Source organism: Zalophus californianus, chromosome 9 (genome assembly GCF_009762305.2).
Source record: "Zalophus californianus isolate mZalCal1 chromosome 9, mZalCal1.pri.v2, whole genome shotgun sequence".
Classification (NCBI taxonomy): domain Eukaryota; kingdom Metazoa; phylum Chordata; class Mammalia; order Carnivora; family Otariidae; genus Zalophus; species Zalophus californianus.
In genome coordinates, this window is record NC_045603.1 from 47,232,310 (window position 1) to 47,244,576 (window position 12,267).

The 12,267-nt window shown below is 39.4% G+C and overlaps 1 pseudogene; it reads left to right on the top strand.

Moving 5' to 3' along the window:
- Positions 1-10,162: 10,162 nt before the first annotated feature.
- On the top strand, positions 10,163-11,881 carry LOC113922458 (annotated as a pseudogene).
- The last annotated feature ends 386 nt before the right edge of the window (positions 11,882-12,267 follow it).

The following is a 12,267-nucleotide window of genomic DNA, read 5'->3' on the forward strand; positions in this document are numbered from 1 at the left end:
GTGCCTGACACAATGGTGTGGAATAAAATTTATACCAATGCACAACCTCATGAAATTTCAGAACAGAGATAAAGAGAAAATTTTAAAACTTAAGGGCAGTGATCTTCAACCTACAGTCCTACATGTAGTCAAACCATCCAGTGTGAGAGGAGGGAAAAAAAAATTCTAAGATGTGTTAGGACAATAAAACTTCTCTGCACCCTTTATCAAGGAAGCCTCTGAAGGTCATGTTCCATTTTAAAAAGAGCAAATAAGAAAAAAGATGTGGGATCTAGGAAACAGGGATCTAACATAGGAGAGAAGTGAAGGAAATTACAAAAGAAGAAGTGTTGTCCAACATTGACAGTCTTGCAATTGGTTAAAGAGAAGCCAATTCAGATTATAGCAAGAGGGTAAATGGCTCCAGGAGTGTGGACTTCAGGGGCAAAACCACACTTAGAGATGACTTAGAATGTCTGAACCTATTGAAGGGAGTTTAGCAACTTTGGCTGAGACTTTGGGTAATGAATTGATACAGGAGTAAGTACATGAAAAACTAAGCAAACAGAAAAACAAGGCAATTATTAATACTAAGAAAAACAAAAAACTTAAGAATGGAAACACAACGAAATTATAGTATCATATTATAGTCATCTGCAAGTGTTGGTGCATGTTTATAAAGAAGAACGACAAGGGAAGGGAGAGGGGTGCCTGGGTGGCTCAGTCAGTTAAACGTCTGCCTTTGGTCTCAGGGGCCTGGGATCGAGCCCATGTCAGGCTCTCTGCTCAGTGGATAGTCTGCTTCTCCCTCTCGTTCTTCCTCAATGCTCTCCTCTTTCTCTCTCTCTCAAATAAATAAATAAATAAATAAAATCTTAAAAAAAAAAAAACAAGGGAAGGGGGAGTTGAAAGAGAGCTAAATCTTTATCTTCCTTGTTGGAGATAAATAGAAAATGTCTATGATTTAAAATCAAGAAATAGTAGAATAAACATGCTCTTGAGATATATGGCAGTAAATACTAGAAAAAATAAATAGCTAAAGAAGTTAAAAAGAGATTACCCTAGTGTTGGGTATTAGATGAGAAAGATTAGGGAAATTTTTCATTAAATTTGATTAATTAATTAAATTTAATTAATTTCACTCATTTCATTAAATTTATAACATTTTATTTTACTCTAAAAATAAACACATATATTTTGTGATAAAAAAATGAAAGTTAAAAAATATATTATGTGATGGGGCGCCTGGGTGGCTCAGTCATTAAGCATCTGCCTTCAGCTCAGGTCGTGATCCCAGGGTCCTGGGATGGAGCCCAGCATCGGGCTCTCTGCTCAGCGGGAAGCCTGCTTCTTCCTCTCCCACTCCCCCTGCTTGTGTTCCCTCTCTCCTGTCTCTCTGTCTCTCTCTGTCAAATAAATAAATAAATAATCTTTAAAAAATATATTATGTGAGAAAAAGAACTAAAAGACATATACCAAAATGTTTACAGTTGTTATTTATGAAAACTTTTCAGAATTTTTGTTTATTTTGTATTTTTTTGGCATATTCTAAGTTTTCTTCTTTCAGCAATTGTTACTTTTGCAATTAGCAAAATAAGAAATAAACACACAGGGGTGCCTGGGTGTCTCAGTTGGTTAAGCCTCTGCCTTTGGCTCAGGTCATGACCCCAGGGTCCTGGGATGGAGCCCCACATCTGGCTCCCTGCTCAGTGGGGAGCCTGCTTCTCCATCTCCCTCTGCCGCTCCCCCTGCTTGTGCTCTATCACTCTCTCTCTCAAATAAATAAATAAAATTTAATAAATAAATAAATAAAATGTTAAAAAAAAAAGATTTAGCCTCAGACAGCAACTGACGCTGGTAAATCAAAACTGTATCTAGGTGCATGGCTGGCTCACTTGGAAGAGCGTGCTGCTCTTGATCTCGGGGTTGTGAGTTTGAGCCCCACATTGCAGATAGAGATTACTTAAATAAACTAATTAAAACTTAAAAAAAAAAACCTGTTTGTATTAATGGAGGGAAGCATTGGCCTGGTTTTTGTCAGAGGCTGGTAAGTAATGAAACACTGCCGTTTCCATGGAGCTGGTAAGGACCTTGGGAGACCATGAGCTTCCTTACTCAGCTGATGCTGTCTCCGCGGAGTCTGGCCCAGGGGTGCAGAGGACTCATCTCTCATCTCATCTCTGCTGTGGCAGCATGGCTTCTAGGAGAATATGCAAGGGTGGGAGAGATGGAAGGGAATTGGTGGGAGGTAGAGGGGGCACAACACATCAGGCGCTCTAGGGGCAAGTGCTGAAAGGTTAAGGTGAAGTATTCTCTCACTCAACTAGTGGGGCTTCATCTAGCTGCGTAACAGCCTGGGCAACAGGCCCAGCATCCCTAGCAGCTGCTCCTTGCAAGTCCAGCAGCCTGGCCACAGGGCAGCCTGGATTCCTGTGGGAACATGTCCTGCTTCAGGAGCGGGGCTTGAACCCAATCCAAAAGTGGCATTTTGCTGGCCCCTGAATCCATGGGTCCCTGGCAAATGGTAAATACTTTGGGTTTGCCTCACCTAGACCAGTGCATTTATTCCCTCACGGCTTGGTGATCCCTTTCTGTTCTTTTAGTCTCAATATCGCGACTTAAGCTCCTGCTCTTTGCAAGGAGATCAAATAAGCAAGATAATTTCTTTCTTGGGTCTCCTGACACCATTCAAGCTCTAGACATCATTTAACTTTTGCACTTAATTTACTCCATGGCCTTGCTGTTGCTGTGTTTTGAGTGAGGTAACTGGTCCACACTGAAAGGAACTAATACTGAACATACACCGGAGGAATTATTTCCACTGTAGTGCCGATACTGTGCTGCACAAGTCTCTAGTTCCGGGCTCTAGCCCAGAGGCATGAGTTACTGAGTATGGAGCCATCGCTAAGTCTAATGAACAGGACTGACCTCTTGGAAGGTGCTGCCATATATTCTCCCTGCAGTTACAGAGGCGATTATGCCGTCCCTGGTATTGGCTGTGCACTCACTCTCTCCTCTGCCCCCATGCTTGCTGTGCAGACCTCTGAAAGAAGGGCCAGGATGTCTGGTGAGGCTGGCTGGGTGAGCAGGGCCAGACAGGTGCTTAATCCCAAAGATAGCGAGATAGAGCACGTAATCCCAAAGACAATGGGAGACTGGTTTTGAGTATTAAACCGGAGAGTAACAGGATCGAAATCTTTTGTAAAAGTCACTCTAGATTGGACTCAGCAACTGGACTGCTGCTAGAGAACAGCCAGGTCATCCCGACGGCAGACAATGGTGGGGAGTGGAGACAACTGGGGGCCCAAGAGCTATTTAGGAGGTTTGAATAATCACTTTAAATAAACATTACCTGTAATTTTTACAGGGATCGTAGAGGTAGGTATTATTTCCACTTTACAGATGAAAAAATATGTGTCTCAGAGAAGTAAAGTCACTTGCCCAGAGAAACAGAGCTGGTAAAGGACACCTGGGAGTTAGACTCAGCTCATTTCCATGGCCTTTTCAGTGTACTATCTTGTAAAAATTGAAGTGGGAAGAGAAGAAACTAAATACTGAGAACCAATTCTCATCCCTTGACAAAGCTATAAATTCTTTGTCTATCCCTTGTCTAATTTTAGTTCCTGATGTAGTTTTGCAAACCCATTTATAGTTTTGCAAACCCATTTTATACATTTATTTTTAAAGCATGAGTTACTTCTGAGAGGTTGGTCTAACACCTTTTAGATGCCATTGAACAATTAGAGGCTATTTTAAAAATCAATATGCTTGGTGTGTGAACAACTAATAGAATAATTCTGGATGGCTTTTTATTCTTTGTGAATACACTATTATTTCTGCTATCTTTAAGCTGCCAGTGCAAATACGGTTAGAACTTTGACTGGATCTCACTTCCCTGTTTCATATTATAAACAAATATTTTCCTTCCCACTTTGGTCAAGTTACAAAAATCTTTTCTCAGTTTACACAATGATTGGGCATTCAACATTGAGAAATTATGGTGAAATACTGAACTGACTTTTCCGATGTGTGATAAAATGTAGTCTTATTTGCAAAGGGATGGATGTGTTCCCATTTTGATTTCCTCTTTCCACAAGAGCATTCTGATTTCATTTCTTTATTGAGTATGATCTTTGGGGTTAAGATTCTGTACGATCTTTTCATTTATGCCAATGCCATTAAATTTTCTTTCACTGAACTAGAAACCAGTGATTTCAATCTGTAAATTAGCTCTGTAAAATCACAAAATGTTGGAGAAGGAGAGAAAAAATTGTTGCAAATAGGAGAATGAGATCATCTACTTGGGTTGTACTTTCCTCACCTCTTGACAAATAAACATTTTATTGCTACCCTTAACAAGCAAATAAGATAACATGCTTAAAAAATTGACAATACTTTATGTGTATACATATAATGGAAGATAATGCAATTCTTTCTCCCTTTTGGCATCACACCAAGGTGTTTTGGATGTAGCCATACTATCTTCTCACCCCTCCACTCCCAACCCCAGGTCAACTACCTCTAAGAGGTAGCTGGTTGCTGACATGGGAATAGTCTATTTCCAACTCAGTCAAGTAGGAACTGAACTCACAAACATAGTGGCATTTACACACAGGTCTCTCAATGACCTGACGAATGAAAAGATGATGAGGGCTACATTAGTGTCTTATGTATTGATTTTGGAAAATAGTTTCCTTGACTGCTGATTCAAAATTATTTGCAATTAAAGAGTAACTTAGTAAATGTTATAAAAATGTTAGAAATGTTATAAAAATATAGAATGGTAAACTCTAACCTGCTTTAAAAAATGAGTAAGGGGTGCCTGGGTGGCTCAGTTGGTTAAGCATCCAACTCTTGGTTTCTGCTCAGGTCATGATCACGGGGTTGTGAGATTAAGCCCCCACATCAGGCTCCATGCTGAGCATGAAGCCTGCTTGAGGTTCTCTCTCCTTCTCCCTCTGCCCCTCCACCCCCCTGCTCATGCATGCGTGCATGCTTGCTGTCTCCTAAAAAAAAAAAAAAAAAGTAAATGTTTTAACATCTAGGAACTTAAGATATTTTTAAGTTTCCTCATGTAACTATACTACCTCCTAAAGTAGAAAAGTTGACATACACACACATACACGACTACTAATTTCTGTGAAAAAATAATGGAAATAAAATAAACCTAAATATAGAAAAACTACCCTTAAAATATCTTCCTTCTGTAAGAAATGAAATCAATGCGGGACACCTAGGTGGCTCAGTCAGTTAAGCGTCTGCCTTCAGCTCAGGTCATGATCCCAAGTTGGGCTCCCTGCTCAGTGGGGAGCCTGCTTCTCCCTCTGTGTGCCGCTCCCCCTGCTTGTGCTCTCTCCCTCTCTGGCAAATAAAAAATAAAATTTTTTTAAACAATAAAAGAACTGAAATCAATGCAAGTTACATATCTCTGTGCACTGTGGTGTGTGAGACCTGGTATAGACCTGAATTTCATGAAGGACCTACTGACAAGGCTTTCTCGGTAGTCTCCTTACCTCCCAATTCTCTCCCCTCCAACCCACTCTGCACCCAGAGCATGTGAGCCTTGAACTCAGAGCACTCAGTGTTTGTAACATACATATATCAATCACATGTTATCTATGACTTTATTTGGTTTACTGTCATACTGTCCATATAGTCACCATCATGATCTCTTCAAGAGCTTACTCACCTCACAAGGCTCCTCTTCTGCCTTTTCAGTGGGAAGCACACTTACATGTACAATATAGACGTTCAACACAATTGATAAATTCACTGTGTAAAAAATGCATTCCACCTACAATTAAGGTTTTACTCTCCTCTCTTGACAACCAAACCATGCAAGCAATACAAACTTACAAATAAAAGCCAATCACAAAACTATGAAATGATGTGCTTCTTGAACATTAGGGAAGAATTAGAAAGGCTGGAATTTAAAAAAGAGGGAAATTTTTTTTAAATAGAAAGCTAACTCAGGCCTCCGGAATAAATTAGAAATAAGACCATATGTTTGAGACACAGGATTCCTCATGCTAATGTAGGTAAGACGTTTTTGAAGGTATGATTCAACACTTCATTTAAAGTTAGTAAGGGAAAAAATCTCCACTTCACTTGCTAAAAAATCATATATGAATAACTGAATTCTGTAAGAAGTTCCTGTGTAACATTTGATTATAAATTTAATAATTTGTGCACCAATTAATTCAATAATTAATAAGGGTTGATTGAATATCTTCTATGTAAGAGGCATGTATTAATGCTGAGGCTAGCACATTGGTTGTTTCCTTCTACAGGACATGCAGACCAACAATTACAATCCAATATAACTGTTGCTTTTTTTTTTTTAAGATTTTATTTATTTATTTGTCAGAGAGAGAGAGAGAGCACAAGCAGAGGGAGTGATAGGCAGAGGGAGAATCAGGTTCCCCACCGAGCAAGGGGCCTGATGTAGAACTTGATCCCAGGACCCTGGGATTATGACCTGAGCCAAAGGCAGACACTTAACTGACTGAGCCACCCAGGTGTCCCTATAATAGTTGCTTTAATGTTGGTCTGAGTGTGGAGAGGACCTGAAGTCTGTGAGGAAGAGACAGCGACAGCTTCACAATATTTCAGCTGAATAAGATTTGGAGGAAAAATAGGATAATGTTTGGTGGGCAGCTGGATTAGGAGATTCGTGGTAGAAACTCTCTTTGTTTCTTTTTTTTTTTTAAGATTTTATTTATTTATTTGACAGAGAGAGAGAGAACACAAGCAGGGGGAGAGGGAAAGGGAGAAGCAGGCTCCCCGCTGAGCAGGGAGCCCAATGCGGGGCTTGATCCCAGGACCCTGGGACCATGACCTGAGCCGAAGGCAGACATCTAGTTGACTGAGCCACCCAGGCACCCGGACTAGAAACTTCCATGCTCACTCATGTCTGGTTCTCTCTCCTTCCAGAAGAGGATCCTACTTCCCCACTCTTGTAGTTAGGCAAATTAACTAATTAATTAAGAATTAACTAATTTTGTCAGTGAGCTACAGGAGGAAATGACACATGTCACTTCTAAGCTGAAACATTTAATTGCTAGTGCAAAACACTCCAGTACTTTTTATCTACCTTGACAACTAATGAAGTTGTATGTGTCAGAAGGTGTAGTTACCCGATGACGGAACCTCTGTCAGCCTGGGTGCCTGAATGACTTTGTGGAGCAGAGCCATTTGTTGAACCATGATAGGCATTATGACATGGACAAGAAATAAATCGTGTTAAGCCATTAAAGTTTTGGGGTTGTTTTGTTATTTCGGCATTTCAGATAGAGGTAACACAGTTAAAAATAAAAGAAAGGAAGAATAGACAAATCTCCCAGGCAAAAGACTTTGTGCCTTCCAGAAAGTGGGGTACAGCTCCACACTCCTTAAGTGTGGGCTCTGCATAGTGACTTCCTTCCAAAAAATACAGCATAGAAGCAGGGGGTGGTGGTGGGGATTAATTTCACAGTGGAGAAACCTGACAAATGCTACTTCAGCCAGTGGGTTGAGATGAATATCAACAGTTGTAAATTCTGCTGATAGCATGCAACCTAGATGTGATGTGAAAATGGTACACTCCTTCTGCAGTCTTCCTCCCCCAAATACATGAACCTAGCCTAATCATGAGAAAAACATCAGATAAATCATTGCCAGTTAAGGTCATTCTATAAACTACTCATTCGGTACTCATCAAAACTGTCTAGGTCATCAAAAACAAGGAAAGTTTCAGAAATTATTATGCCCAAAAGGAACCAAAAGAGACACAACAACTATATGTGATATAGTACCCTGGATAGGATCCTGAAACAGAAAAAGGGACATTTGGTAAAAAACGAAGGAAATCTGAATAAAGTATGAACTTTAGTTAATAATAACTTATCACTCTAGGTTCATTAATTATAAAAAATGATCCATACTGATGTAAGATGTTAGTAATGGGGGGAAGTGAGGATGGGGTACACTGAAACTATCTGTACTATCTTGTAATTTTTATCTAAATCTCAAACTATTCTAAAATTAAGTTGTTTTTTGTTTTTGTTTTTTAATAAGAAGATGTAAGAGAGAACATGGTGTGTTCTGGAAATTCCTTTTAAAGTGAGGAATGGAAGCAAAGAGTTTGGATAGGTAAGCAAAAGATCTTTTATGCTTTTCAAGGATTTGATTTTTAAATTGTACAGGGTGGGTGAGAAATCTCTAGAAGATCTATGGATGGACTTCAGGGCTATTGCAAAACCTCTGAAATTTTATGAAATTATATTGTCTGTATGTGTATATGTATATTTTTCTCAGAAGACAGTCAAAAGCTTTATTTATTATTTATTTGTTCTTAAAGGGAAAAGTACTAAAATATGTTAATGATCATTGCTGAAGGTGATATAGACACTCTGAAATATTCTGAGCAAGAAAAATGAAACAATTATATTTTTTGCATAAATATCATTTTTGGGGGGCGCCTGGGTGGCTCAGTTGTTAAATGTCTGCCTTTGGCTCAGGTCGTGATCCCAGGGTCCTGGGTCGAGCCCTGCATCGGGCTCCCTGCTCCTTGGGAAGCCTGCTTCTCCCTCTCCCACTCCCCCTGCTTGTGTTCTCTCTCTCACTGTGTCTCTCGCTGTCAAATAAATAAATAAAATCTTAAAATAATTTTTTGGTGGTACAGACTAAAGTGATAGTGTGTGCATGTTTGAAAAAGAAAGGCAGGAATAAAGGCAAGATGATAATAAAGACAGTGATCTTCAAACTCTTTTGATCATGGTCCATTTTGCAAGAAATGATCCCATAACTTCTTACCGTACTGCTGCCATTTTCCTGAAGAAAAAGAACTGAGTCATTAGGATGAAGTGTCATTTTTTTAAAAACCGAAGTTTGGTGGGATGGTATATACATTTACTTTAGCATTCAGGTTGTGAGTGTGCATCGTTATTCCATAAAAATGAAGAAAAAAACATTCAGTTTTGATCAATTCATACTCTTAGGGGGACTGTGGACTGCAAATCATTCTTTGAGAGACTACTGTTACAATCTACAAGTGAAATAATAAGAAGCCAAGATAGAAGAAGATAGGAGGTACAGAGAGGAGAAGACAGATAAAGCATATCAAGGGATGAGAATCAGCAGAATTTTTTGATTGCTTGGATGGAAGATATAAGGCAGAGTGGAAAAGCTAGTGTGACATTTTTGGTTTCTGGTGAACAGAATATGGGGAATGCATGATGGCAGATCAACCTGGAGGAGGATGGGGTGGGTGGGAGATGATGAGTCCCATTTTGAATATGTTGTGTTTGAGATCCCAAGTAGATATGCCATGTAGGCCACTGGATCCTAGGGTCTTTCAGTTCAGTAAAGGGGTCTTGGGCTGGAGCTCTAAGTTCCTAACTCAGGACAATAAAACATTCACATTATAGTCTGATTTCTCTATCATTTACAATAATAACTAGGAATTCCAATTTAAAAAATTTTTTATTATACCTCTTTAAATAAAATAGACAACTCAGGATTAGGGAGAAGAGACGTCAGAGCCAATTAAGAATCCCTGAGCTACAGCAAGAACAACTATATACTTATGATTTGAAATTCTTGCTGAATGAAGTTTCTACTGCCTAATTTCTTGAAATCATGTTCCATGCATCTTTGTTTCTCCTTACCCATCTCTCCCTTTTTAAGTCTTGGAATTTAATTAAGTGTTCATTTATTTGTTGCTGCTGCATTGGGGGCTGTTTTAATTTTTATTGATATATAATTTACATTTAGCAAAGTTCACACATTTTAAGTGTACAGCTGAAGGCATTTTTACATATTTCTGTGTAACCAACACAGAGATCAACTTATAGGATATACCCAGCAACCCAGAAGTTTCATTTATGCCTCCTACCAATCAACACTTCTCCAAAGTTAGCCACTATTTTGATCTATATTACGGTTAGCTTGTCCTTTTCTGAGCTTCATAAAAACGGAATCAGAGAGTATGTTTTCTTCACGTGTGGCTCACCGCATTCTGCCTCACAGTATGCCTTTGAGAGTCATTCATGTGTTGCCACTTTGTTGCAGTAGTTCTTTTTCTCTGTGTAGTATTACTTTGTATAAATATACCACAATTTGGCCCTCTTGCCACGATACCAGCTCCTTTTAACCTCTCTTTTCCCAGCGGAAGCCCAGGGCACCAGAGCGAGACACGGGGTCCATGTCGCAACACAAGCTGATGGCCCTTGCCTACCACAACCCTGATGGCTTCAACTGCAAAGATGAAACAAAATTTAGGAACTTTGTTTGGCTTGAAGACCGGAAAATCAGACACTACAAGATCGAAGACAGAGGTAATTTAAGAAACATCCACAGCAGTGACCGGCTCAAATTCTTTCAAAAGTGTCTCAGAGATGTTAACTATCCTTTCAAAATTCAAGATTATTCTCTCTGAGATTTGCAAGTTTCACTATTATATGTCAGGGTGTTGATCTTTTTTTTTTTTTTTGAGGGGGGTTCTCTGTGCCTCCTGGAGTTGGATGCCTGTTTCCTTCCCCAGATTAGGGAAGTTCTCTGCTATTATTTGCTACAATATACCTTCTGCCCCTCTCTCTCTTCTTCTTCTGGGATCCCAATTATTCTAATATTGTTTCATCTTATGGTATCACTTATCTCTCGAATTCTCCCCTCATGGTCCAGTAGTTGTTTATCTCTCTTTTTCTCAGCTTCTTTATTCCCCATCATTTGGTCTTCTATATCACTTATTCTCTCTTCTGCCTCATTTATCCTAACAGTTAGAGCCTCCATTTTTAATTGCATCTCATTAATAGCTTTTTTTAAATTTCAACTTCGTTCGATTTTAGTTCTTTTATTTCTCCAGAAAGGGATTCTCTAGCATCTTCTATGCTTTTTTCAAGCCCAGCTAGTTCTTTATAATTGTTATTCTGAACTCTAGTTCCAACATCCTACTTATGTCCATACTGATTAGGTCGCTGGCAGTCAGTACTGCCTCTTGTTCTCTTTTTTTAAGGTGAGATTTTCCGTCTTGCCATTCTTGCAGAAAGTGGTCGCTTTTCTATTTGTAGAGTTGCAGCTATTCTTTTCTTCGAACTCTGGTTGAGTTTGCAGGTGTTCAGAATGATTTGATAGCTATCTAGCTGAATTCCTGGGACCAGATAAAACTAAGGTCTCCTACTCCTCCACCATCGTGGACCAGAACCAAGATTCAAGATCAACAAGAAGCAATTGACTGGCTTCTTGGTTTAGCTGTTAGACTTGAATATGGAGATAATGCTGAAAAATACAGCGACTTGGTAACTGATAATACAAAAAATGCTGACCATGCAGTTGAAACCGCAGAGCCATTGATCAATTTGGATGTAAATAATCCCAATTTCAAGGCTGGTGTAATGGCTTTGGCTAACCTTCTTCAGATTCAGCTCATGATAATTACCCGGTAATGCCAAAGGCAATTCGCCTTTTGATCCAGGAGCACCTGACACAGAATGCAGTTGCTAAAGCAAATCAAACAAAAGACGGCTTTCCTGTTGCTTTAGACAAACATATTCTTAGTTTCAACACAGGAGATGCAGTTCTTTTTTTTTTTTTTAAGGTTTTATTTATTTGACAGAGAGACACAGCGGGAGAGGGAACACAAGCAGGGGGAGTGGGAGAGGGAGAAGCAGGCCTCTCGCTGAGCAGGGAGCCCAATGCGGGTTCGATCCCAGGACCCCGGGACCATGACCTGAGCGGAAGGCAGACGCTTAACGACTGAGCCACCCAGGCGCCCCAGGAGATGCAGTTCTTAATGAAGCTGCCCCAGTACTGCAGTTGCTGCATATAGAAGAGCTACAGACAAAAATTCATGAAGCCATGGTAGCTGTTCAGGCAATTATTGCTGATCCAAAGACAGACCACAGACGGGAAAGTTGGAAGATGAACGTTTTAAGATTTCAGCTTTTCATCTACTTAGTACGATTCGGAACCATGTATGCTTTAGCATGTATTTGGAAATCAAATGTCACATTTTCAAGGGAAGAATTCTAGAAAATTGACAATATTCTCAAGATTTACCATCATTGCTCTTTTTAAATTAAGTTCAGGAAAGTGGGGAAAAATATACCACAATTTACCCATTCTACTATTGGTGGATTATTTTTTCATTTCTTTGTAAATATGAATAAAGTTGCTATGCATATTCTTGTACATGTTTTTGTTAAGCATATGCACTCAGTTCTCTTGAGTATCGTCCAAGAAATGAAATTGTTTGGGTCTAGCACAGGTGTTTGTTTAGCTTTGGTAAATTCTGCCAGATTCCAAAATAGT